Below are 27,866 nucleotides of genomic sequence, written 5' to 3'. Positions count from 1 at the left end.
CTGGAACAAATTTTAATGATTGTAAATGTTCGCCTATAAATCATATTTTTGCATAAAACTGTTACAATTTTTCATTTATTAAATCCTTGTTTAATACCTCAGTGTTTTAAGCGCTTGTATAATTCAGTTTCTAACATTGTGGCACCTATTGTTCGTGATACAATGACAAGCGCTCGCATCGTATCATGACAATGTTAGCAAACTATCGTGGATATTATACGGAATATACGATTGAAACGCACGTATCGTGGACTGAACTGCGGTTAAAACTAGTTCGACAACTGCTCCAAGCTCTCAACATCAGCAGAACAAACAATAAGCTGAAGTTTGACTGAATCTGAACTAAACAGACCTAAAGTATAATGTACACGATGTATAAGCAAACATGTTTCATCGACGATAATAATAATATTATGTTTAACACGTTGATAAGTTTATAACTAAGTGTGAATAGGGCTGACAGGTCTCAAAACATAAAAAACTATGTCGTTTTTCAGTTAAGTAATCAAAATAATGAATCAGTACTGTTTTGTCGAACATATCTTCAACCTGCACAAAAACAGTTAGAGAAACTTCGCAAAGTAAATAATAATTCGTATTGTCATGCATGTATTGCACTTTGTATTCTGTTTTGATACAACATTCCCAGGATTATTGAAATACTCACGATAATCTCTTTTCATTTAAATGTGATGCTATCTTGGCATCTTTTTTCTATTCCGTCGATAGTACAACAACTCGAAATAGTGAGAGGCATAAGTATTGAATGAATAATAAAATGTCTAATTTATTTCTCAAAAACACGACGTTGAGGTAGTTTAAAAATAAAATATGCACATCTGGGGCCAACCCTGTTTTGGGTTCTGAAAGATTTTTTAAAATTTAGAGCTTACTAATGAGGCTGCATGCCTGGGAGACTATTATATTTCCTAGCAAACTTCTACGTTACTTTTTAAAACTTTCGCTTCGAATATATTATACAAATGATTTCGGATCGTAGTCGCTTTTTATTAGTATGAGACTCGATGCACTTCCACTTACCCTAAAGCCTACATTAACTTCAGGAAAATGCAATTACCCGCACGCGATATGCTTATAGGATTGCCCAGGTTTACGTTAAATTAGACTGACTCACAGTCTGGATATGCGACGCACACCCCTAATAATATTAACAGGAACATTGAATTATACAAATGGACCTATTTGCTTTAAAATCTGAGTTTTGTAAATGTTTTTGATATACCTCACAAAACATTAACTACTAACAAATTATTATAATTGAGAATTTGACACGCTTAATGTATATTGAGTCGGTTGCGTAATAAGTTTGTTAAATGTTAAACCTAACTTTTTCTCTTCAACACTTGAATGACTTTTGATAAAATATCCACACAGTCGTTTTGCACAGGATAAATGACACAGCATATTGTGATAGCCGTTTCTTTTATTTAAATCTATCTGAAACTTAAAGTTGAATTCAAAGCTAGAATCGGGTCAGGAACTCCTTCAGTTTTCCAAATATTTTTTTACCTGGTGAATATACGGAAACGTTTTGCGAGTCACCAAACCTTTCAGCAACATTCTGCCGACATTGTTTTGGCAGATAAATTCTAACTGCGTAAACTGAATTCCAGTTAACTTAGTTAAAGGCCACAGAATAGTTCGGATGCCGTGCCAACGTTTGGTCGAAACCGAATGATTGCGTAAATTGTGTGAATCGTGGGCCTCAAATATCTGCTGGGCGTCGAACAGTACAGTTCCTGGTTCATGGTTTTACACCCCATCATTAATTGAAATTCATCTCAATTCGGACTTCGTGATTATACTGTAGCACTTTCAGGCTGACTTATTATAAATTGCTATTAATCTCTAGTTCAATGTAATAAATTATTGGACAAGTTCACTTCCGTTCAAAGTGAATCCAGTTTCAACTTGTTAATATCTAACTCATTTTTCATTAATATTATTGCTATAATCAAATCGAAAAACTTACTTAGCTTCGTTACGTAATTAAATTCAACTTTTTTGCATTTAAAATATGCTTCTTTGCACACTACATTTCAACTCGTCTGTCTGGCGCTATCTCTTAAAACGTACAAATTAATTAGTTATGAAAGGCTACTTATACGATGTTCTGCAGCACTTAAATCGTTCAAAAATGTCAGCTTGTTTTAGTACGTAACTGAAACTGGCTCCTGTACAAAAAAATAAGACCAATTTGTAAACATTTGCAGCTTTTATATTTATGGCATAAACTAACGTGGTCATTTTTAAACTTACATTGCAAGAAATGCATATAGCTTGTTTAGTAACAATGTCTTTTGTATTTGCATTTTCATGCGATAGACTCACGTATGCGTGACGTGCTTTTAACTCATTTAAAATTTTATGCGGCGTGTTGTTTTGAATTTCAGCGTATTATTTTAAGATTTACTCCATCTACATATACAGCAATAAAACAAACATTACTGTTTGTTATGCGGTATTTCTGAGCGTATACGACGATAAAACAATTTGATATTGTTACAGTATACTGTACATGTTACACGTTATGGTTATATCGCACACATGCCGAGGTAAATGTGTAGTACACCTACGTTAAAATGCAAATTACCGTGTCGCAGTTCAAAGGACTACCAAATTGAAGTGGAATTAGATCGTAGACCAGCTTTGTAACCGGACCGATATGTGGTGTATTTCACAAAATAAATTATGACGAATAAATCCATAAAACAAACTGTGAAAGATGAAAACCCTTTAGAATTTGCCATAACCACTACTAATATCAAAGTTGACACATACGAGGTACAAACACTACGATTAAAATTTTAAAACTAGCTCTGTCGAACGTTGAAGCAGCGTAAAATAAACACTTAAGCATACCTCCGGTAATTATACTGTAAACAGGTTAAAGTGATTAGTGTTCCTTTGAAACATCTACGTCATATTTCCTCAAAGGGGAGACTCGATAACACGGATATTGTTGCATATTGTGTGAGCCTTATAAAATTTCCTTACGACCACGATAATATATTGAATTTGTGGCTGCCTTTATGAGGTAACACGCGCGGAGGTTAAATATGTAGGGTTTTCTTTTCATGAGAGACCTATACCTTCCTATCTCGGAGAAAATATATGATACGTTGTTTTAATATGGATTTTGTCTTTGAGCTCACTTGTCTGTGCATAGTTACCGGTTGTGCAATATGTGTATCTAAAAGATAGGCTCAGGTTAATAAATTGTTTAAGGTGAAAAATTGTTTTCATAGTAGCTTAAGTTCATATACTCTTTATTAGATTTTTAAATGAGTCAAAGCAATTCTGATATTATCCACGCCTTAATTTAAAATCCCAATCTTTATATTTTGATATGTATGTAAGCGATAAGTCAGAAATTTTCGCCTAATTAATTATTATGCACTATGGTAAACTATTAAATATCATATGTACTTTATATATTCTAAGACTCTCACGATGATCAAGTGATTTCTTAATTCATTTCAAGAACGCATACTAAGTTAGAAGGCTTACCAAAACGCCAGAGATTCTTCCTTTAAAAACACGATATTATCAAAGGTATTAATTACTATTCTTCTGCTATTTTATAGTCAAAGTTTCTATCACCTTCTTCATAGGGTAGAAATTGATAGAATTATGTGACCCCTGCCGTACTCTATATTAGCATGCTACCTTTATCTTAAGAAAACTGGGTCTATAAACAAACGGAACAACAAGAACTAACAATTAATTGTTGTAATATCTTTGTTCAATATCCCTCGAGGGCTATCAGTCAAACAACTTTTAATGTAATTTCAGATGCCTTAAGAGATGAAAGTCGGTACACAAAGTATCAATCGCAGAAGCAGTTCTTTTAAAGAAATAAATAAAAATGAAACCTGAACCTTAAGATGTGTTCTAACATTAAGCGTCTCGGATTTTTCAATAAATAACATCTCTGCTATGCTAAACTTAGAAGCACAAAGCTTGTAGGTGCATAGGCATCCGCCTACTGCTGTCGCTCAAAGCTAGAACACACCCTTATGTCAAAAATAATTACACAGACGTATGTTACATTTCAGTTTATACTGCCAATATCCACCCAAAGTGATCGATATAGCCAAGTGAAGCACATTTTTACAACATTTCATATTTTATGAGACGATCGATGTTTGACAGTTGCTCGGCCACTAATACCTGCCATCAAATTTTCGCAATGTAGAAATAGAATTGTAGCGCCACGATATTACCTTGTAAAATATTTATATGAATGACAAGCTTATTGTCTTGCTCTTCCAAGATGTGACTTGTTATAAATATAGTCTATATTGTAAGATTACCAATTTAAAGCAAGCGGTAAATTAATTAACGGTTACCTATTCATAAAACAGTGTTCATTATTCAAAATAGCCTCGAACTAAATAAAAAACAACATTATCACGGGAACGTCGTTAAAACGTTGAACGTATAAAAATCTTTAATATTTCAACAAGGGACGCTTTTACTAAATGGGCTTATAAATATCACACGCTCGTAAAAAAACTCTGTATATTTTCCTGGAAAATGAACCCCGGTATCTTTAACGGCGAAGAGAAGAGCCTTTACAGGCAGTGTTGTAAAACTTAAGTGTCATACTTAACTTGCTTATCTGTTCCGCCGTTTTTCTAGCAGAGTGAATAGAACTTGAATTATCGATGCCCACTAACAAGACAGAGAAAAGTTTGTCATATTAGATATTTCGAATTTCTTTTATAAAGCTCCGTAACCAAAGTGTAAAATTAATAGATTAAAAAAATCTAAATACCCACGTTTATAAATGTCACATTTTGACAGTTTTTATAGTTGTTAATTCCACTGTCATTGGGTTTGAAGCTACACTGAAAGTATCAGCCTGCTAACTTCTCGGGAAGTGCCTCAAAATTGATTTGCAAAAATCCAACCGGAACGACAAACATACAAACAAACAAACAAGAAAGTGAGTTTATAAAAACGTGGGAAAAATGTAATCCCATATCTGAGGTGTCGCTCGTACCCACGTTAGGTGTTCGTTACGTGGCTTTTCACCACCGTGACCAGGCTGTATCTCACGAACCGCGACAGAGAGTTAAACTGTTAAAATTTGTGTCCGCTATATAACAAATAAAGTATGACTTTAACGGTTGTTAACATCATATATTTGTTGGTAGAAGATAAATAATATGGAAAGTAGGTAGTCACACTTTCATTCTATTTGTACGAAAAAGTTTATCGCGAGCCCGACTCGCACTTGACCGGTTTTCTGCCGTGACCTTGAATAAATAATGAATTTCAGTTTATGTTTTAGTAGCTTCTGCCCTACGGCTCGCTCGTGTAAATGTTACTTATCGTTGCAAAGAGGAATCTACGTATTATACCAGCATGTTAGCTGAATGTTTAACAGATTGCATCAAACTCATTGTATTATTATTAAATTAACTATATAGTATCGTAGCCAAAAGCGAACACGATATGAAACTCTGAAAACAAATCATTTTAAGATCTAAAGCCAACAGCTCTAAAGACAACAGTCCTCGCTACCTCGAAACAACAGTAATTATTTTGCTGCGGACTTACGTTTAGACTGTGATAACTCCTGAGATATTTAATGAAATTAAGTGATGTGAAACTGCAATTTTATTTGAAATTGAATACTCGTTACGATTAACGTTTTATTTTCAAAAGGATAAATAGCAAATTAACAGAAATACCTTCTCAAATAAGCGTTGTTTTAGAACAAAATGTATTACCATAAAAAATATTGAGCCAAGTTAAAAGCTAGACGAATGATGTCACTTTATCGTAGACCTTTTAAGGTGTACAATGTTTGTAGTAAAGCGTTTGCATCGAAACCGTAAAAATAATCATTACTTTCATTAGAAACCTAAAAAATTGAGTTACTCTGCTATACTTGAACACCTTCCCCTTAACTTATCTCTTAAAAAATCGTACTGGAATATCGTCAAATGATTGAAGCGTACAAACATCAGGACTTTGTTCTATCGTATGCTATGATAGTAATACCTTTATTTATCTATTTTACACAGATCGTACACAATCCGTTTGTTGTACATACAAAACGTTTGTCAGTAATGTACACCCGGTTATATGTTATAGCAGAACAACATATTAGTTTAATGCTTCAGTTCGTATGTCGTCATACGGGAGGCGCCGTGCGGGCGCCCGAAGTTCGACGTCATAGAATCTGACAGCTGGGTATTAAGTAAACCAGGGATCGTGTTACAATGTCTTAGAACTTTGTTGCTAGTACAATCACCTGGTATATAAGCTTCCGTAGGTTAACGTACCGTTAATATCCTATATGAAATTTGGTATCGCTTCTAAATATAGTTTATTTTTAAATTTTATTAGACTTGGGAGAATTTGTCATTGTATCACTACGATACATATTTTTTTGCAGTTTCACTAGTTAGGTTAGATTAAGGAAATTTTAATCATTATACTTAATTAGCCTAGACAATAAATTAAAGACAAATAAATGGCAGAGTAGATTAGAATGATCTAACTAGTTTTTAGGGATGGGTTTTATGAAAAATATTGTTTTATTCTGTTCTTTGATTTTAATTGTAACTATTTATGATGCATTTTTTCTCTTAACAGTTCCTTCTAAATGAGGAAGGAATTTACTTAAGTAATTAATCTTACCAGCTTGTAATAAATTTTCTGTATAGAGCTAGAAGCTTAGGGTTAAGTCCAATCAAATGGTGATCTAACAAGTCACTATCTTTCAGACAGTAGTATATACTGGAAAATGTGAATTTAACCAATTGTATTTAATCTCATAGTGAAACTGAATTGTTTATTCTGTAAATAGTAGCATCTCATCAGAAAATAATGAAAAATAAAGAAAATCGAAATATCGCATTCACATGATAACTGTTTGCAAGTTAGTCGAAATTTCCTAATGCGACCCTGACACGAAACGTTGGATCAAGCTCAGTGAACTCGGGTAAAAAATTATTATCATTATTCTATGGGTTTATATTTGTGTGGCCTGAAATACTCTTGTAGAATTTTGTCACGTCATCAATAACAAAATAATCATTACGAAATCACGACCTCCTAAATAATAACGACTAAAATCGTATTTCATTTTACAGGGATCTAATACTTTTTTGCGGACGCTCAACATTTGAAGTAGATTGCATAAATAGTTTTATGTTTACGAAATCGAATGCTAAGTTTAAAATCAACACATATGCTTACCAAACCACTTCAATAGTCTTAATTTTAAGTTATGGTTATCGAATCGACTACCATTATTATGTAACTTATCAAAATATAATTAATACTAAGAACTTAAAATAATCCACCTTTTTGAACCTATTTATTTTGCTGAAGGTAACAGCACGAATTCATTTTTTTCTTTTCTCGTTCGCTCCCATTTCTGCATTTGTTCCTGCCCCTATCTTATTCGCCGTAAAACGCAAGAATGCCACATTATACCACATTTACATTAGATTTCTCAGAGCTCTCATTCTAGTTACATGTCGATTTTAATTATTGAATATTATATTAATGTGAGAAAAATGTAGGACGGTCCGAAATGGTCTTTTGAAGAAAGACCAAGCTGATTTGAGTAGTGTCCTGACTGACCCCACCTTACTCACGATCAGTAGGACGTAAATTGTGTGTTGCAAAATACTCAAATCGCCAGACAGTTTTTTAAATGTCCATAAAACGACGCAAGAATGCCACATTATTCCACATTTACATTAAGTTTCTCAGAGCTCTCATTCTAGTTACATGTCGATTTTAATTATTCAATATGATACTAATGTGAGAAAAATGTAGGACGGTCCGAAATGGTCTTTTGAAGAAAGACCAAGCCGATTTGAGTAGTGTCCTGACTGACCCCACCTTACTCACGATCAGTAGGACGTAAATTGTGTGTTGCAAAATACTCAAATCGCCAGACAGTTTTTTAAATGTCCATAAAACGACGCAAGAATGCCACATTATTCCACATTTACATTAAGTTTCTCAGAGCTCTCATTCTAGTTACATGTCGATTTTAATCATATAAAATAATACTAATGTGAGAAAAATGTAGGACGGTCCGAAATGGTCTTTTGAAGAAAGACCAAGCTGATTTGAGTAGTGTCCTGACTGACCCCACCTTACTCACGATCAGTAGGACGTAAATTGTGTGTTGCAAAATACTCAAATCGCCAGACAGTTTTTTAAATGTCCATAAAACGACGCAAGAATGCCACATTATTCCACATTTACATTAAGTTTCTCAGAGCTCTCATTCTAGTTACATGTCGATTTTAATCATATAAAATAATACTAATGTGAGAAAAATGTAGGACGGTCCGAAATGGTCTTTTGAAGAAAGACCAAGCTGATTTGAGTAGTGTCCTGACTGACCCCACCTTACTCACGATCAGTAGGACGTAAATTGTGTGTTGCAAAATACTCAAATCGCCAGACAGTTTTTTAAATGTCCATAAAACGACGCAAGAATGCCACATTATTCCACATTTACATTAAGTTTCTCAGAGCTCTCATTCTAGTTACATGTCGATTTTAATTATTCAATATGATACTAATGTGAGAATAATGTAGGACGGTCCGAAATGGTCTTTTGAAGAAAGACCAAGCCGATTTGAGTAGTGTCCTGACTGACCCCACCTTACTCACGATCAGTAGGACGTAAATTGTGTGTTGCAAAATACTCAAATCGCCAGACAGTTTTTTAAATGTCATTAAAACGACGCAAGAATGCCACATTATTCCACATTTACATTAAGTTTCTCAGAGCTCTCATTCTAGTTACATGTCGATTTTAAATTATTCAATATGATACTAATGTGAGAAAAATGTAGGACGGTCCGAAATGGTCTTTTGAAGAAAGACCAAGCTGATTTGAGTAGTGTCCTGACTGACCCCACCTTACTCACGATCAGTAGGACGTAAATTGTGTGTTGCAAAATACTCAAATCGCCAGACAGTTTTTTAAATGTCCATAAAACGACGCAAGAATGCCACATTATTCCACATTTACATTAAGTTTCTCAGAGCTCTCATTCTAGTTACATGTCGATTTTAATTATTCAATATGATACTAATGTGAGAAAAATGTAAGACGGTCCGAAATGGTCTTTTGAAGAAAGACCAAGCTGATTTGAGTAGTGTCCTGACTGACCCCACCTTACTCACGATCAGTAGGACGTAAATTGTGTGTTGCAAAATACTCAAATCGCCAGACAGTTTTTTAAATGTCCATAAAACGACGCAAGAATGCCACATTATTTCACATTTACATTAAGTTTCTCAGAGCTCTCATTCTAGTTACATGTCGATTTTAATCATATAAAATAATACTAATGTGAGAAAAATGTAGGACGGTCCGAAATGGTCTTTTGAAGAAAGACCAAGCTGATTTGAGTAGTGTCCTGACTGACCCCACCTTACTCACGATTAGTAGGACGTAAATTGTGTGTTGCAAAATACTCAAATCGCCAGACAGTTTTTTAAATATCCATGAAACGACGCAAGAATGCCACATTATTCCACATTAACATTAGATTTCTCAGAGCTCTCATTCTAGTTACATGTCGATTTTAATTATTCAATATGATACTAATGTGAGAAAAATGTAGGACGGTCCGAAATGGTCTTTTGAAGAAAGACCAAGCCGATTTGAGTAGTGTCCTGACTGACCCCACCTTACTCACGATCAGTAGGACGTAAATTGTGTGTTGCAAAATACTCAAATCGCCAGACAGTTTTTTAAATATCCATAAAACGACGCAAGAATGCCACATTATTCCACATTTACATTAAGTTTCTCAGAGCTCTCATTCTAGTTACATGTCGATTTTAATCATATAAAATAATACTAATGTGAGAAAAATGTAGGACGGTCCGAAATGGTCTTTTGAAGAAAGACCAAGCTGATTTGAGTAGTGTCCTGACTGACCCCACCTTACTCACGATCAGTAGGACGTAAATTGTGTGTTGCAAAATACTCAAATCGCCAGACAGTTTTTTAAATGTCCATAAAACGACGCAAGAATGCCACATTATTCCACATTTACATTAAGTTTCTCAGAGCTCTCATTCTAGTTACATGTCGATTTTAATTATTGAATATTATATTAATGTGAGAAAAATGTAGGACGGTCCGAAATGGTCTTTAGAAGAAAGACCAAGATGATTTGAGTAGTGTCCTGACTGACCCCACCTTACTCACGATCAGTAGGACGCAAATTGTGTGTTGCAAAATACTCAAATCGCCAGACAGTTTTTTAAATGTCCATAAAACGACGCAAGAATGCCACATTATTCCACATTTACATTAAGTTTCTCAGAGCTCTCATTCTAGTTACATGTCGATTTTAATTATTCAATATGATACTAATGTGAGAAAAATGTAGGACGGTCCGAAATGGTCTTTTGAAGAAAGACCAAGCCGATTTGAGTAGTGTCCTGACTGACCCCACCTTACTCACGATCAGTAGGACGTAAATTGTGTGTTGCAAAATACTCAAATCGCCAGACAGTTTTTTAAATGTCCATAAAACGACGCAAGAATGCCACATTATTCCACATTTACATTAAGTTTCTCAGAGCTCTCATTCTAGTTACATGTCGATTTTAATTATTCAATATGATACTAATGTGAGAAAAATGTAGGACGGTCCGAAATGGTCTTTTGAAGAAAGACCAAGCCGATTTGAGTAGTGTCCTGACTGACCCCACCTTACTCACGATCAGTAGGACGTAAATTGTGTGTTGCAAAATACTCAAATCGCCAGACAGTTTTTTAAATATCCATAAAACGACGCAAGAATGCCACATTATTCCACATTTACATTAAGTTTCTCAGAGCTCTCATTCTAGTTACATGTCGATTTTAATTATTCAATATGATACTAATGTGAGAATAATGTAGGACGGTCCGAAATGGTCTTTTGAAGAAAGACCAAGCCGATTTGAGTAGTGTCCTGACTGACCCCACCTTACTCACGATCAGTAGGACGTAAATTGTGTGTTGCAAAATACTCAAATCGCCAGACAGTTTTTTAAATGTCCATAAAACGACGCAAGAATGCCACATTATTCCACATTTACATTAAGTTTCTCAGAGCTCTCATTCTAGTTACATGTCGATTTTAATTATTCAATATGATACTAATGTGAGAAAAATGTAGGACGGTCCGAAATGGTCTTTTGAAGAAAGACCAAGCCGATTTGAGTAGTGTCCTGACTGACCCCACCTTACTCACGATCAGTAGGACGTAAATTGTGTGTTGCAAAATACTCAAATCGCCAGACAGTTTTTTAAATATCCATAAAACGACGCAAGAATGCCACATTATTCCACATTTACATTAAGTTTCTCAGAGCTCTCATTCTAGTTACATGTCGATTTTAATTATTCAATATGATACTAATGTGAGAATAATGTAGGACGGTCCGAAATGGTCTTTTGAAGAAAGACCAAGCCGATTTGAGTAGTGTCCTGACTGACCCCACCTTACTCACGATCAGTAGGACGTAAATTGTGTGTTGCAAAATACTCAAATCGCCAGACAGTTTTTTAAATGTCCATAAAACGACGCAAGAATGCCACATTATTCCACATTTACATTAAGTTTCTCAGAGCTCTCATTCTAGTTACATGTCGATTTTAATCATATAAAATAATACTAATGTGAGAAAAATGTAGGACGGTCCGAAATGGTCTTTTGAAGAAAGACCAAGCTGATTTGAGTAGTGTCCTGACTGACCCCACCTTACTCACGATCAGTAGGACGTAAATTGTGTGTTGCAAAATACTCAAATCGCCAGACAGTTTTTTAAATGTCCATAAAACGACGCAAGAATGCCACATTATTCCACATTTACATTAAGTTTCTCAGAGCTCTCATTCTAGTTACATGTCGATTTTAATTATTCAATATGATACTAATGTGAGAAAAATGTAGGACGGTCCGAAACGGTCTTTTGAAGAAAGACCAAGCCGATTTGAGTAGTGTCCTGACTGACCCCACCTTACTCACGATCAGTAGGACGTAAATTGTGTGTTGCAAAATACTCAAATCGCCAGACAGTTTTTTAAATGTCCATAAAACGACGCAAGAATGCCACATTATTCCACATTTACATTAAGTTTCTCAGAGCTCTCATTCTAGTTACATGTCGATTTTAATTATTCAATATGATACTAATGTGAGAAAAATGTAGGACGGTCCGAAACGGTCTTTTGAAGAAAGACCAAGCCGATTTGAGTAGTGTCCTGACTGACCCCACCTTACTCACGATCAGTAGGACGTAAATTGTGTGTTGCAAAATACTCAAATCGCCAGACAGTTTTTTAAATGTCCATAAAACGACGCAAGAATGCCACATTATTCCACATTTACATTAAGTTTCTCAGAGCTCTCATTCTAGTTACATGTCGATTTTAATTATTCAATATGATACTAATGTGAGAAAAATGTAGGACGGTCCGAAATGGTCTTTTGAAGAAAGACCAAGCCGATTTGAGTAGTGTCCTGACTGACCCCACCTTACTCACGATCAGTAGGACGTAAATTGTGTGTTGCAAAATACTCAAATCGCCAGACAGTTTTTTAAATATCCATAAAACGACGCAAGAATGCCACATTATTCCACATTTACATTAAGTTTCTCAGAGCTCTCATTCTAGTTACATGTCGATTTTAATTATTCAATATGATACTAATGTGAGAATAATGTAGGACGGTCCGAAATGGTCTTTTGAAGAAAGACCAAGCCGATTTGAGTAGTGTCCTGACTGACCCCACCTTACTCACGATCAGTAGGACGTAAATTGTGTGTTGCAAAATACTCAAATCGCCAGACAGTTTTTTAAATGTCCATAAAACGACGCAAGAATGCCACATTATTCCACATTTACATTAAGTTTCTCAGAGCTCTCATTCTAGTTACATGTCGATTTTAATCATATAAAATAATACTAATGTGAGAAAAATGTAGGACGGTCCGAAATGGTCTTTTGAAGAAAGACCAAGCTGATTTGAGTAGTGTCCTGACTGACCCCACCTTACTCACGATCAGTAGGACGTAAATTGTGTGTTGCAAAATACTCAAATCGCCAGACAGTTTTTTAAATGTCCATAAAACGACGCAAGAATGCCACATTATTCCACATTTACATTAAGTTTCTCAGAGCTCTCATTCTAGTTACATGTCGATTTTAATTATTCAATATGATACTAATGTGAGAAAAATGTAAGACGGTCCGAAATGGTCTTTTGAAGAAAGACCAAGCCGATTTGAGTAGTGTCCTGACTGACCCCACCTTACTCACGATCAGTAGGACGTAAATTGTGTGTTGCAAAATACTCAAATCGCCAGACAGTTTTTTAAATATCCATAAAACGACGCAAGAATGCCACATTATTCCACATTTACATTAAGTTTCTCAGAGCTCTCATTCTAGTTACATGTCGATTTTAATCATATAAAATAATACTAATGTGAGAAAAATGTAGGACGGTCCGAAATGGTCTTTTGAAGAAAGACCAAGCTGATTTGAGTAGTGTCCTGACTGACCCCACCTTACTCACGATCAGTAGGACGTAAATTGTGTGTTGCAAAATACTCAAATCGCCAGACAGTTTTTTAAATGTCCATAAAACGACGCAAGAATGCCACATTATTCCACATTTACATTAAGTTTCTCAGAGCTCTCATTCTAGTTACATGTCGATTTTAATTATTCAATATGATACTAATGTGAGAATAATGTAGGACGGTCCGAAATGGTCTTTTGAAGAAAGACCAAGCCGATTTGAGTAGTGTCCTGACTGACCCCACCTTACTCACGATCAGTAGGACGTAAATTGTGTGTTGCAAAATACTCAAATCGCCAGACAGTTTTTTAAATGTCCATAAAACGACGCAAGAATGCCACATTATTCCACATTTACATTAAGTTTCTCAGAGCTCTCATTCTAGTTACATGTCGATTTTAAATTATTCAATATGATACTAATGTGAGAAAAATGTAGGACGGTCCGAAATGGTCTTTTGAAGAAAGACCAAGCTGATTTGAGTAGTGTCCTGACTGACCCCACCTTACTCACGATCAGTAGGACGTAAATTGTGTGATGCAAAATACTCAAATCGCCAGACAGTTTTTTAAATGTCCATAAAACGACGCAAGAATGCCACATTATTCCACATTTACATTAAGTTTCTCAGAGCTCTCATTCTAGTTACATGTCGATTTTAAATTATTCAATATGATACTAATGTGAGAAAAATGTAGGACGGTCCGAAATGGTCTTTTGAAGAAAGACCAAGCTGATTTGAGTAGTGTCCTGACTGACCCCACCTTACTCACGATCAGTAGGACGTAAATTGTGTGTTGCAAAATACTCAAATCGCCAGACAGTTTTTTAAATGTCCATAAAACGACGCAAGAATGCCACATTATTCCACATTTACATTAAATTTCATAAAAGATTTTCTCGGCTTACTATTCGACTATTATTATTATCGACTGGTAATTTTTATTTTCCATATACACCAAATTTTCAAATTGTTTCAACACCTTTAACCTGTTTAGCGTCAGCAAAATTTAAAAGCATCCTGATCCTTATAGTAACGTTCATGAATTTTCTAAAGTGCTTTACGAAGCTTTCAATATTTTAATAAGATGCCGTGAGAAGTGAGTTCGCTGTAAATGCAAAGTTTATGTTAATTTCATACTTTAAGGGACCGCCAGGTCATGTTCCTATTCTTTAATCAGACCATGCAAGAATGTAGCTATTTACATTACGATGCATGAATTAAGATTTTTGTGATGTTCAGTAGTTATCTTGTCATTTTATTTGTTTTTATTAAAGTCAATCATGTTTTATTCTATCCATTATTTGATTAGGGTGTCGTTTCAGGGTATCGCTTGAGGCAACCATACGCCAAGTATACAGAGAACTTCGCGTAAGAATGAAATACAAGGAAATGGTTGTATTACATATTCTTGTTTACTTTTTTAATTTGATTGAGTGACTTTGGTGAAATAATTTCGACATAACCTGGAAGTATTACGTATTTATTTGTTTTAGGAGTGATTCTGTTACAGGCTGGTAAAATTGTTTTACTTTAAATAAGCTATCCCATGTTCGAACATTATGATTGTCTATTATACCTTTTCTCGTGAAAATGGTTCCAATATTTTACATACAACAAAACAAAAAACAGAATTATAAATGTTACTCAGTATATTTTCTACACTTTTATTAATCTTAGAACTTATATGCGACATTTACTTACGGCATTTTTTATTTATGAATTGCCAAATAAATAAAAACAGTATGTGTATTTGTTTCTACAGATTTAAATCAATCACTTAACAAGGAATTGTATTCGTTCAAAAGTATGGTATCAATAAATGTCTACATTGAACAAAATCTCTGACCTCAATTTGTGGTTATCTCAAAATATTTATAAAAAAAATACGTCCTTATATCAAACTGGTTTAAATTCGTCTACATAATTTCAGCGAGCATAACCTACTAGAGATTCACACATGCAGTTGACACCAGGGATAAAGCGATTTTCTATAAGAATACTTAAAGCGCAGTCTCGCTTGGAACGGACAGAATAGAAATGGATTTTGGCACTAGCAAAGCCACAGATACGACTCATGCCTTAAATATGGTCTATTTATCCCGTTAAAGATATTATGGACTTAATATGGAACGTCAAATCCTGCGTGAATTATGCGTGTAATATTTGAAAAACAAAATATGAGGGTCATTAGAAACATTAAGTAATATATATAAAACGCATGTACAGACATCTCAAATACTCTAAATATTGTAGAATTTCCTGTATTTACCTCGAGGGTAGAACGGCGTGTACTCTGCTAATAGGAGCAATTTAACGCTGTTTACAAATGCATCGCTCTCACAGGAACACGACTAAAACGGTTCGCTGAAATAGCAAATATTGTACTTTGTATGGATCACGAACCAATTTATTTCATACGTCGTACGTACCACTATGACCGAACCGGAACTAATTCAGTTTGACGTCCGTATATTTTCTGCAATGAATATAGGTTTTACTACAACTTCGAATCTACGTTATGTTTGCCTTCAGCTGTAATTCAGCTTGGACGGTTAAGTAAAAACTTTAACTTTCAGTAGTTTATTTTACAAAAATGTGATTTAAGTTAGCAGTAAAATTGTTTTGCCACAAGCTAAAAGGAAATGTATATTCGTAAACGAAATAGAAATGTTTTAAGTAAAATTTTAAAGACAACTGTCTAAGCAATACTATCTGATTCTGAGACGTAATCACCAGTAATAGTTTTCAATTATTTGAGCTGAGTACTATTATACCTACCTTTATATCTATCTATTTTCAGTTGAAGTAGTTTTCATTCCATTCCAAAAGCAATTTCATCACAGCATCAATTACTTGTTCATCTTTATTCTATTCCGAACCAGAATCAGCCCAACGAACGTCAGGACGTAGGTAATTAACACGTAAACATTATGCAGTTGACCTACTCGTTAGTTTGTTTAATTTATGACGTCAACTACTAGATTTGGCATGCGATAGTCAAATACCATAACTTGATTTTAGAAGATGACGGATTTTTAATATTTATGCATTAAATTTGCCATTTCTCCCCATATTCTTCCTTCTGCTGAACATTAATATCTTTCAGTTTTTTAAAGTGGCCAAATGCAAATAATTTAACTAGCGTGGATAATGCACACGACATTCTTCCTGTCAACGTTTTGACTGTATGATAGTCGGAGGATTTCAAAGCTACTGAAGACATTTAAACATAAATAATGCCTAAAGCATTTTCTGCTCTCCCTATTAAACCTCGTGGGAGTACGGCTCGATGTAATTGTATCAACAATGTACATAAAACACACGATATTTTATTCATAGTAGTGTCTCTAAGAGTGTATCCAAATAGAGACATCCAGTGAAAAGTAAAAACACATGTCTAGCCTTTAAACAAGGAATCACGTTTTTGGAAACAAAGAGAATGAAAACATTATATAAATGTAAAGTAATAAAATAGTATTCACGTATGAACATTGGATATTGATGGAAATTAAAACGAAATAAACAGTTGTTGCTCCGACACAATGTTTTTTATACTTACTTCGTTTCGTTTGTGGAAAATCAAATATCATACGAAACAGATTTAACTTGCTTTAGCTTTCGAATATGAAAAAGTATTAATGAATTCCTTTCACATTTTCCGTTTACTTTGGTCTGCTTTGATATGATTTCAAAGTTTTATTGCGCTTTGGGGATTTCATTTTACGCTGGTCGAATGAGTTTTTGCCTTCGGTGAGCTTTCTACAGCTGAATTTATATGCTCCAAGTCGAAATCTGAAGATTACTTCGTGCGAAGGACTAATAAACACCGCTTGTATCAAGTAAATGTGATAGTGTTTATTTTAGCTCATTATAGGGATAGAGGAATAAGTGGATATTAAAAATGATATTACAGAGAGAAACTGCATTGCTATATTATATTTACTTGTGCTCATTAACTGAAAAGCTGCCTAGATAACTTTTATATCCGACAGCGACACTCACTTTAGTGCATTTTGGTTACGTACAAAGTGACTGCCTTAAATTTATGTAAAAAAATATATGTGAAGGAAATATTCCTCTTAGATAGTCTGCGATAACATGTATCTATCTTTTGAGGATGATTTACTATAGCCATAATTTATTAATAAATATGTTCTAAAACAACCCCCTTTATACAAAGGTTTTTTGTCAACTTGGTATTTATCCTTATCAAAATTAATACATTAATCGTCACAAGTAGCGAGCCCGGTTGGTAACTTTGCAATGTTAGTTTCTAACTTCTATTTCAAGGTAACTCCAAAAATACGTATCCTATTTGAAAAAATCCTTGCCCTTATATGTTCATAGCCACTCGGACGAAGTCGCGCTTGACAGCTAGTAATAATTAAAGCTACGCAATATGAAAAACCTTTTTAAACACCTGAGGAATATCGATACCGGCATTATGCTATGAATATAAATTGCAGTCGATAACGATCGCAGCGTTACGTCGACCCTATATCTATATACTCTTTATCACTGCCTTGGCTTACGGAAATAATATGGACACATACAGTATGACCACGAAAAATATTACTATTTTTATATGAATATAGCATATGAAACTAAAATTATCGAACCAATCCTAATACAAACGAACGAAACACAAATATTTTCAGCGGAAAATAAAAGTTGAAAAGCGATGTGACTATTTGTATTTGATATACGCATGAATACTTTTTCTATCATTGGCAAAAGCAGAGTAAATAAACGTAGTTTTATTTATCTTTTTATTTAAATGCTACTCCAACGAGACCGCTCTCATAATCTATATTCTGAAGCTGCAGTTAAATATTTATATTTTTCAGTTCTAATTAGATATTTTCCATTACCTTTTGAGATATTTTTATGAAAGACTTATTTTATATTACATTCAAAAAGCACTCTGTGAAGCAAGTGTAAATAACAAGAAAATAAAAGTAAAGTAAATTAAATTAAACTCAACATAAAATCAGTTCTCTTCTGCCACGTAGCTAACTAATAACACAAGTGCTAAAATTTTGTGCAAACGCGTCAAAACTTCCTCCATGTAGTCTCTTCCTCATTATTCTCTGAAACAATTTTCCGAAGCCCACTAATCTGACAGCCTTTCATCGAGCCGGCGGAGGTTAAAAGCCATTAACTGTATGTGTCCTCACTGGCAGCCGCGTCTCTTATCACTGACGCAGCAAAACTTTCAATTTAGTAACAAATTATGCAATTTTGAAGAAAAGCAACGACAAACATATCGCGTTAATTTTTTGTTGAATACGTATTTTTAATAAAGAAGAAATATGAAAACCATTTTAATTTTTAATCACGCCAGTTATGAGCAAAGTATTTTTCAGTGGAATAACAGGTCGTGTAAATATCTTCTATTGTTATACTTACAATATTTTTCCGATCTAAACTCTTATAAGTAAATGGGTCAACAGGGTACAATCTGGCATTCACATTAGTAACAAAGATTTAGGGATTAAGTTTGGCTTTAGATCGATTTTGTGCGCCTGACGAAAAAGGTGTAGAGACGTTATAGAATGGTGCATAGTTATTTGGAATAGTGCCAGACTACTGGCGGCATTATCATGCCTATAACGAAGCCCAGGCACCGAATTCACTTTATATATTATATCTGTTGAGTAGTGCCTGTCGCTACGCTGGCTCGAAAACTTTGTCGGTATTTAAACCTCCCTCTAAATCTTTTTGTACTTATCAGCAAAGGACCCAAGAGATAAAGCCAGCATACTTTTACAATTCTGCTCCCGAATCCCTGTTTCTTGTTGTAAAAGATTTTCTAAACTGAGTATAATTTGTAATACCGTTAATACGTAACAAGAATATTAATGGAGCAAAAAGGATTTAGTCAGCTATGCAGTATAGAAAGAAGTTGAAGTTTTTAATCATGATTGCGATGCACGCGAGTCGCTTACAAATGCGACACTGTCTTTGTTCGACCGCATGACCTAAGCTCGATTTCAAAAGTCGACCTTACTGCATTGCTATAGCGAGCGTTATTATCTAAACGCCACTACTTACTTATTGAGCTAGGGTCCTAAATCCTGTTACCAAGTTGCTGACTGGTAGTTTCGTACTTGGCAATTTGACACCACTGATAAAAAATTCGTCGCATGTTTGAGATTTTCCTACTAGACTCTTTTTGTTTTATTTTACGAAGCCTAATTTGCTTTAGTGTCGACGCATTAATATATAACTGTGACATGAACATGATAGTAAACAATATAGGAGTTGTTAAAACAATATTTCGGCCTTCTGTTCATTAATGTCAATTACAGCATGGACGAACACTCATAAGGTTCATTATAATCTACCTCATATACGAAACTAAACTTCATTTGCTTCTAATTTTCGCAATTTTGATTAGCTCGCCAAAATTTTGAACGAAAATTCATTGTTTGGCTCACTTTACATAAATTCCCATCAGACTCACTCAGGCGTTAAACTGCAAACTGAAAGCTTTACCTATAAACATAAACACCGCCGGGCCACAGAATAAAAAATACCCGCTGCGAAGGATCACTAATTTTTATATTTCAGGTAAATATTCCTTAATGGAACCTTAAGCCTCTTAATGGAACACAATAATGTGCTAATACCGTTCAGCGACGTTAAAACGTTACCTATTCTTTGAAAAGATTTTCGAGCTTACTCATTATTATGATGTAGTTCCTTCCCTTAAATTGGAAAACACTTTTCTTGTCTGGGAATAATTAAATTAGTTTTGAATTTGGATTAGGAGGCCATTGTCGCCTTGTATAATTTCTAAACTAAAAAATGGGGTCGACATTTGTTTTTTTTTTAATGTTGTATTACCGTATAACGTTACTCATTTCTCTACTCTATGGCATTCCGTATCACTACCGCATGGTTTCTATTAGTGTAGCGATGTCAACGATGTTTAGTTTATCATAAAATCATTATCTACCTGTCACTAGTAGCCCCGGTTAACGTTGTGATTGCGTTTTCCAAAATTAACGAATATTCGCGGTCGGACGGTGAATTTTAGTTTATGTTTTTGTCGTATCCCGCCAAATTTATCACAAACTAAGTGTAAACCGGGCGTTCCACCAAGTTTTAAATGGATGTTTTTGTGCATTGGACGTGGAACACGATAGATAACCTAATAATAAAAAATGTAGTTCGTATTTTTTCTGTTTTACAAAAACGTTTCTCTATGCTTGTAGTAGGAACGAATAAATTTGTGTATTTAATGTGCGTAAAACTTCGACCATTCTAATAGTGTAAAATTTATTATTATAAAATTGCGTTACTAAAATCCTTTCGGGATCCTTTTCCGAAACATTCACACAATGTGTGTTTGAAATAATAAAAGTAAACCAACAATGCTCATATTGCAAGTAATAAATTTAACGAGAAGTTGCACGTGAGCAAAGCCTGTACAGCAATAAATACCGCCCGATGCTATTTCGTTCCTTGTGCCAACTCTCCTGATTACATAGACCATTCTATACTATCTCCACCCATATCTAGCTAGTTTCTTACTCTGCCTCGATCGTCGGCACTCCCTCTAGTCTCGGCATCCCCCCTCCAACCTCACAACCCCACCCCACATTTGTAACTGCAGTCAATGGGAATTCGTTATGACTTTCATTCATGAAATTTATTAGCGGGACGTAAAATGTTTAGTAACGTGCAGACAGTCATGAACTTATAGAACATACTATTGATAATGGCATCGTCACTGATTCCGAGATAGTAATCGCGCTTGATTCTTACAAAACGCTTTTAAATTCTAACGTTGGACTAAATAGAATTTAATTTAAATTTCTTATCTTTTGTGGGGACTATGTAAGTACTTTAATTTAGTTTTTTCTTTTACTGAGCGGATAAGCGGCCGACCGCGACGTTGCGGCGGCGGCGGTATTAAGCCTCGCTGAAGGAAATTAAAGAAGTTACTTTCCGCAGAGTTTAATATCGAGGTCAATTTCTTATACTGGGTACTCACATATTCTATTACTTTTATCAGGCCGAGCACTGGTCAAACTTCGATCGTAAAACGTGTCATGATTTTTGCTTTAAAAATACCGATTCTAAAAAATGTGCTAAAAATAATATAAATAATATATTCTTTAAAATATTAAGTAAATAGTACACCGGTATCCGGTAGTAAGAGGAACCTAAAGTATTCTCCCTTCATACCTTCGGCCTATTCGGTACACGGCAGTCGCCTACGCACCCGCTTTGACGAACGCAAGGCAGGTCGTATGCTAAATTGTTTTGTTGTAATTAAGTTGTGTACAAATAATATTGTACATTTTGCAAAACTCTTCTTAATAATAGTTAAGCCTTAAAATTTACTTTCTTAATTTTGGAGGATATTTTATATTGAAAAAGTAACCCAGAAACCTAACATGATTTTATTGAAAAAAAATAATTTCAGGTTTTATAAAAGTGATATAAGTGTTTGCCGATGTACTACATATGCATATGCTAGGCCGATATAGAGTATGTATTATTACCGTTATAAGAAAAGACTATTCACTATTCAGGATATAAATTAAAATACTACATAGATTGAAATGAATTTAAAAGACATTGGCAGTATAAACTCTTCCAAGACTCCTCTTCCCTTCAATTAACGTATTTCTACCGCTTTTAGGTAGCTTCTCCATCTTATCTTCAATGAACTTCGCCAATCATAAAGTTTATGGTATATTTAGGCACTTACTTGTCTTATCAACGCTGGCGCTGACTTTGCGCTTTGCCGAGACGGTTGAACACGTCACACGTAGCTATTTTCGCGGGGCGAAAGCCCGTCGATTATTCTGTGACAAACGAAATCTAGTTATAATCTTTGTCTAGTTATAATATAGTCTTTGTTTGAAATGTTTTATCTTGAAGTTTATTTTGGTACTGAAGTATAAAGTAGAATATTCCGAATGCTAGTCATGTCTTTGATTTTTGAGTTATCTACTTGTTTCATTATAGAATAGTTTATGTTACTTACTTGTCTCAAACACACTGCTTTGGTTAAAATTGCGATATTTTCGGCATCCAAATCGTCGCCCTAGAGAAAAGAAACGTTCAATAAGTCTGTTTGACAATATATCGACTGGTATTTTTTTTTCTTATCACCGCCAATTAAAAAAAAACTTAAAAACTAATAATATTAAATCTTGTGACATCATCGTTTAGTATAAAGTACCTATTATGACCCCTTACGAACTGAACATTTTTTCAAACTTTTAGATGTGCGCGGGCGATTCACTGTGGGATGCGTGAGCTTTCGACATTTCAACAAAAACAGCAAAATCCCCACCGTTAGACGTCCTTTTTTGACCGAATCCTAACCTTTTTTGGAATAGCATTCCTTATGATTTGTACAATACTCACCTTATAGACGCTGACACTGGGTGAATGGAATCATTTTATTGGATGAAACTGACACACGTGCTGTTGCAGTCCAGATAAACCTCGCGACTCCTGTTACAAAAAGTTTGAACTTATTTATTTAAATCTTATTGTAGTAATATTTTGTTTATCATCTTACTCACTTAATTTCGATGCTGGCTTAGGAAAACGTTGCACACCGTTCCACGTTCTTCAAGGCCGTAGTCCCGTCGTCTTTTCTGTTGTAAAAGAAAATATCAAATTAGTTTATGACGTTTAACCAATCAACTGCGCGACAATCAATCGCGCTACCTGCGTAACCGATTTTGTTGAGGTTTACCAAGTAGACAGTATAAATTTATAACAATAATAAACAATAGTCATCATTTTATTCATTATATTATACAAATAATATTAAATTCAAAAGTCATATAAACGACGATGCGGCGCCAACGGCTTTCTACACCGCACTCAGATTCTTCAGACTCCAGTTTTTTATTTAACGGCATAACCTATCTGAATAATCTGCGTTAGAGCCCACCAGAAGTCATGAAATCTGCAGTTCTGACTTCACCGTCTGATCCTGGAGACGTAGCAACGATTCGATCCACTTTTCACATTTTCCGCTTTTTCCTTCAATAGGACGATAGGACTGAATTCTTCAGCTTCAAGAGTCTGTGTATGCTCGACAATGACGTCATTTTTTTAAATAATGATCTGTATTAGCATGCTTTTATTGTCAAACCCACTAAGCACGGTACAAGAACAACCATTGAAGATTTCATGCTAATAAAAAAAATGCAGAAATAATTGGTTAATATTGGAAATGAATAGTAGTAGTAGGTGGAATTTAACAACGCGATATAACGTCACAAGTATCATGGCTATATATGTAGCAAACAATATAGAATTTATAAAAATTATAATGCGTATTGACATTGTAATCTAATAATAACACAGCAGCACCAATGAATCCTATCGCCCATACGCGCTTACTAATGCGATTACGTAACTTTCTTAATAACTGTAAAATGATTACGCCGTAACGCAAAATAATGCAATTGCTTAAAAGAACTACAGCTTGACAAAGTGTAAATAACTAAATAAATGACCAATAATTACTGATTAGTTACTATTTGTTACCACTCACAGAACAAGAAAATATAACAATAGGAATTAGGTACTAACCTTGCTATAAACGGTTGACCACAATACCTGTTATAGATTGTTGGGCAAACAAATTTAATAAATACACCTTTTATCAGCTATGATGTGTCCACGTATATACCAAAAGTCCTTTAAATGACGCACCGGAGTTGACCGGCCACACCTGGCGTCGACTACATTATTCAATCTCCGCCAATTCTCTTCAATCCTTCCATTAAATTTACTGATCTAGTAAATATTCTTCTAATCTCTCCAAATCAAGGCTCGAACGACCATGTGCGGGAGTAGTCAGGTATAATTCAAGGAATAATTAAGCAAACTACGTAGCTTGATGTTGTCGTACATGACACCTACGTATATATGAATTATTTTAATAAATGAAGGTAGATGGTAAAAATAAATAAATCGATTAGCAACAATCTGTGGCCTGCGTTTCCTCGTAGTGCTAAGATTATTTTGTCAGGCGCTCGCGATTTCCATTTGTGCTTTCCTTTTGAAATCGCGAACATTACCTAGTCCATTAGAAATGCACTATTTTAAAATTGATTTAAATCGATTCGAATATTTATCGAATTAATCGAATACCCGGTCATGAAATGATTCAGGTATTGTGGATTTTAACCCTTTTCCCTGAACTCACCGAACACACTTAAAGCATTTTTCCATTACAGAAAACACTTTTGATCTGCATATCAGACACAAAAAACACATATTTCATGTGTCCCAAAAATAGTTACAAAAAGCCTGTTCGCATTCAAAAACCATCAGACGGTGAAGCCTATCGATATTCATTTCGCATGTGCTCAATCACGTACCAGACGACAAAAGATAGGAGAGGCATTTGCATTTTAAAATCAATTTACTGCAGCAAATAAAACAAGTTTTCCACAATAACCGACGAACGGAAACAAAAAGAACAAGTTAACTTTGCAATCTGGTTAAATAGACTTTGTTGACAAAATGAGGGAAAAATATCGCCGTCCCACTAATACAATTTTGGGTAAAATTAAACTGGTTCAACTTTTGTTGCGATGGTCGAAATGGGAAAAATCTTTTTTGTATTACAGCTTTATTATACGTTGCCTGTTGTTTACAAAAAAGTACTTCAAGTTCCGGTAGTAGCTATTGTGAGAATGATGCAACGGTTTGCTCAAGCGTATTTATCGGGGTTGCCCGACTAGTTTCGGACCCAACCGTAGTCCTTAATCGTGAGCTGATGCGGCGGGCTCGTTCTGGTTTTAATAAATGTACCTACCTAATTCAAACTCTAAATTAAATGTTAAACCTACGTTTGGTGTAAGTGTTTAATTTTCTGACACGATCTTCTGGAATGCCATGACGTAACAAGATCTCGGCTTAGTAATCCTGTTAAATGCAAGCCCTCGGTCTGATGTAGTCTGTCAATCAATCGGACAATCGGCACTTAATTACGTAATAGCTTCTGGTCGACCTACGATATTGGGAGTCAGCCGGTCGTAATATTCATAGCGGCTGGTTATCAAGACCTGTTTGCTGGTTATTAATGGGAAATGTAGGTGGCATATGAAGTTCGATGCAATTGAAACATAATGGATTACTTATATACATGTACGATATGTTATTGCGAGAGATATGACAAGTTTGTTTAAATAGATTGCTGTATTGTCCGATTTATATAACTACCTATATAAGTAATTTTTAATTGATTTTCATTGTAACAAAATAAAATAAGTGTAGAGACTGCCGTTTACGTGCATATAAACTTAGAGAGTAGATACGATTTGCTATTTTCTTATGAATTGACGTAATGAATTGTGACTTAATAAGAATTTTAAATGTGAATAAAATGACAAAAGTTATTTAATTGATAAACATTGTTGTGCATTTACATATTTCAAATGAAACCTGGTGAAATTCTTTTTTTATAATAGTTTGACTCGCGATCCCGCCGCGTCTGCTCATGATTAAGGACTCTGGTTGGGTCCGAAACTAGTCGGGCTACCCCGATAAATACGCGTGAGTAAACCGTTACATCATTTAATACTGGTGAAATTCGTTAAAGAAAACACGTGCCTAGAGAAATAATGATAGCAATTAAACGAGCGTCGATAATGAAACGAGCGTCGACAATGAATGGGTGTAACTGCCACACTTGATGTAGTGCAAAACATGACGGACATCTGTACTTAGTTAAACTGTTATCTATATTCGAAAGCGACGTGTATAATATTTATACGCTCCGTATTCCCGTGTGCTTAAAGTTTATGCTAATGAAGTGTCTATATTCAGTATAATTACAGCACCCAGCTGAATAATCAACGCTCTCCAACTAGCTACAGAAACTGAATGCAGAATTCAGTAAAGCAAGCCAATCAAGGTGAAAACGTAGATAACGAAGTTTTTAGAGCTCCGCCAACACCATTCTATGGCAACTTTTATTTTACTGGAAATTTTGCAGCTACGGGTCACAATCTCAATTGGCTGCAAAATATCTCGGTTCGTAAATTAAAGTTAGAGGAAATTCTACTTTATTCATATGGCATTAGGAATTAAAATACGTTATGGTTGAAGCTACTAAAGCCATTTTGTCTCGGTACGACGAATAAATAAATACCACTCGTGCGGCGGCGTAGTGCGAGTGTAGGTGAAAAATCTACAAAAGCTTTTCGTATATTTGCTGCCTACTTAAAAAATGTTTTACGAATCAAAATATTTCCTGATTTGGTTTTATCAACTGCTTGCTTGCTACGTAATTACGAATACAGTCTCCATATGCATATTTTCTGTATATTATTATGAAGTTGGTTAACATGTGTGAGTGGAAACTTATTTGGAAAGTTATCTGGGACCTCCGACTGATGTCACGTCATGTACATTGTTAACGACCCAATAAATAGGAAACTAAGCCTAAAAAATTACAAAACATATCTTATTCAATCAATTTCCTTTTATTTTATATAACTACTAGCTGACCCAGCAAACGTTGTTTTGCCGATTTTTTTTTTCTAGTTGTATGTATTTTTTAATGTCACATTGTAAAAAAATAAAAACAAAAAATTTCGTGTACAAAATAAAATATATGTTTTTACTGTGAGCAACCCTTAATACTTAGGGGTATGAAAAATAGATGTTGTTTTATTCTCATACCTACCTATTAAGTATACAAAATTTCATAAAAATCGGTCGAACCGTTTCGGAGGAGTACGGTAACTAACATCGTGACACGGGATTTTTATATATTAGAAGATAATATCAATTCGTGAAATAGAATTACGAAAATGCAAAATAGTCACAAAAGTAAACTTGCTAACTAACGTGTAATCATAATTAAGTGAAAAAAAAATCGGGAACAAGTACTGCGGTATTTTTTATACGTAGGTATATTACAATTAAAGGAAAGGCTAGAACGTTAGTTAGTTATAATTAAATCAGCTCTGTAGCCAACTGTAATTCAGTTTACGCATTCTTTTTGTATCTTGATTGCTGGGTCAGGTTGTTAGTTTGTGCCACCCTCGGACGAAAGGGTTGGTCATTGTAAAATTAATTGGAATTCCCGAAACCCCTTAGCAAGCAACACAATTGTATTGTAAGCTCTCATGACCTATTATTTGAGTAACACAGTATTGTTCAATTATAAATTAATAGCTGAACCCCACATTTCAGCTCACCGTCAACTCTGGTCGTAGTAAGATCTTTCTAAAGCCTATATTCTTTCTCGTTAA

At 34.7% G+C, this 27,866-nt stretch overlaps 1 protein-coding gene and 1 long non-coding RNA gene across 14 annotated transcripts in view; one reads left to right on the top strand and one right to left on the bottom strand.

Annotated features, from left to right (window-relative positions):
- LOC113504340 overlaps window positions 1–26,065 on the bottom strand; it is a 44,659-nt gene extending 18,594 nt beyond the window's left edge. The window contains exons 1-5 of one of the 2 annotated variants that reach the window (XR_003401557.1): window positions 24,310–26,065; window positions 23,163–23,237; window positions 23,002–23,091; window positions 22,616–22,675; window positions 22,337–22,433 (exon numbers count right to left, since the gene is read on the bottom strand). This is a non-coding gene — a long non-coding RNA (uncharacterized LOC113504340). Of the gene's footprint in view, window positions 1–22,336; window positions 22,434–22,615; window positions 22,676–23,001; window positions 23,092–23,162; window positions 23,238–24,186 lie in introns of both variants that reach the window. The other variant, XR_003401556.1, reaches the window with a different exon arrangement.
- LOC113504335 (coiled-coil domain-containing protein AGAP005037) overlaps window positions 1–27,866 on the top strand; it is a 269,885-nt gene that overhangs the window by 28,265 nt on the left and 213,754 nt on the right. The gene's annotated exons all lie outside the window — the stretch shown is intronic.

The sequence above is a fragment of the Trichoplusia ni genome, chromosome 21 (genome assembly GCF_003590095.1).
Source record: "Trichoplusia ni isolate ovarian cell line Hi5 chromosome 21, tn1, whole genome shotgun sequence".
NCBI classification, from domain to species: Eukaryota; Metazoa; Arthropoda; class Insecta; order Lepidoptera; family Noctuidae; genus Trichoplusia; species Trichoplusia ni.
Note: the sequence above shows the minus strand (reverse complement) of the source record. Positions and strands in the feature narration are given on the sequence as shown.